Source organism: Pinus tabuliformis, chromosome 2_2 (genome assembly GCF_031772625.1).
Source record: "Pinus tabuliformis cultivar Carrire ecotype Pingquan chromosome 2_2, CPIR1, whole genome shotgun sequence".
Classification (NCBI taxonomy): domain Eukaryota; kingdom Viridiplantae; phylum Streptophyta; class Pinopsida; order Pinales; family Pinaceae; genus Pinus; species Pinus tabuliformis.
This window is the reverse complement of record NC_142300.1, coordinates 470,670,031-470,671,534: the sequence shown is the minus strand read 5'-3', so window position 1 is coordinate 470,671,534 and position 1,504 is coordinate 470,670,031. Positions and strand designations below refer to the sequence as shown.

The 1,504-nt window shown below is 41.0% G+C and overlaps 1 pseudogene; it reads right to left on the bottom strand.

Moving 5' to 3' along the window:
- Positions 1-666: 666 nt before the first annotated feature.
- On the bottom strand, positions 667-1,197 carry LOC149193365 (protein DETOXIFICATION 16 pseudogene; annotated as a pseudogene).
- Between the last annotated feature and the right edge of the window lie 307 nt (positions 1,198-1,504).

Here is a 1,504-nt window from a genome sequence, read left to right as displayed (position 1 = left end):
CGCACCTCTGTGTCTTATTTGGAATAACGCCATTATCTAAACCGCGGTGAGCTAAACAAAAAACATCGCTCAGCACATCATCCTTATAAGTAGCATCTGTCATGATTCTGGTGATTTTGCTAATGCAGGTGGCCATCAGAAGTGCCACATCTCAATCCCGGTGTCAATGGCGATCTTGTGGCAATCAAACCTTTATAAAGACCATTTGACACATGGCATTAATCACTGAATTTCATAAGAGCACTCTCATATCTTTAATATGCGCATTAATGCTGAACCAACATGCTTTATAATATTTATGACACTTGCATTTATATCGGTCATCTTAAAACCCATGTGCCTTGAAGAAACGGCTACAACGCATTTCGCATAAGCCAGGTAATTACGATAGCTCCAAAACATTTTTGTTTCAGAGAGTAATATCAAGAAGGAGGCGCTGTGTGTCCCAGTCTAAAAAAATGTGATCCCCTGCAGTAATAAACACAACGCTGCCTCTCTGTAACACTTGGAGTATGAATGCGAAATTTTTTGAAGGCGCTCACATTTAACCAAAACCTGATCAACTTCTTTTGGGTGCTCCCATATATCCTTTTCTGTGCAGCAGTGATAAATTTTTGATAAGATTTTCCTTTGTTAGCGCAATGTTCTTAGCAACAGAACAGGTGCTCAAATGCCGAAGGTCCCCTGCCGCCAGCATGCAGTGCAAAGGCTAAAATGACAGCTATAGGCATGCATGCCATCCACATAGTATGCCCCAAGATTTGCATAGGCACCCAACGTTTGCCATCCACATCCTCTAGCAATACCTGATAGAACACCTTGGATGGCATCCATAAATGTTGAGGGTACAAGCAGTGGCATCATGGTTGAAATGCATTCAACTTCCTCTACTTCATTGCTATAAGCATAGCCCCATACATCTCTGATAGAGAATAAAATATATCCTATCATAAGAGCCTCATTGACTGCCATACAAACCCCGACACACACTGATAACTGTGCAGTGCGTGAGCGTCCAGCTCCTAGTTCATTGGAAACTCGTGTACTTACAGCAGCACCCACGCCAAAGGGGATCATATATGCAACTGCATCAGTGCTAAGACAGATGGAGAGAACTGATATCTCAAGTTCAGGCTTAGGTAACAAACCGGAGAATAGAACAAGCATTTCAAAAGACCAGTATTCCAAGCAACGCATTACTGCAGATAGAATAGTAAGCTTAAGAAAATTTGTAATGTCATATAAAGCTTCCCTTGAGAAAGATGTCCATGTCTTCTTGCATGCAGGGGAAGATTTAACATAAATTGATAGAAGTGCCACATTTAGCCAATTGGAAATGCTATTTGCAAGCGCAGCCCCTTTATTACCTAATCCAACTTTGAACACCAATACCCAACAAACGGGAACATGAACTTTATCATAAATATTTTTCAAATCTTTCAATCCATTGTGGCGCCCTGCTTTGTGAAAGAAGTTACAGATTGTGAAAAGACAATCCCAAATA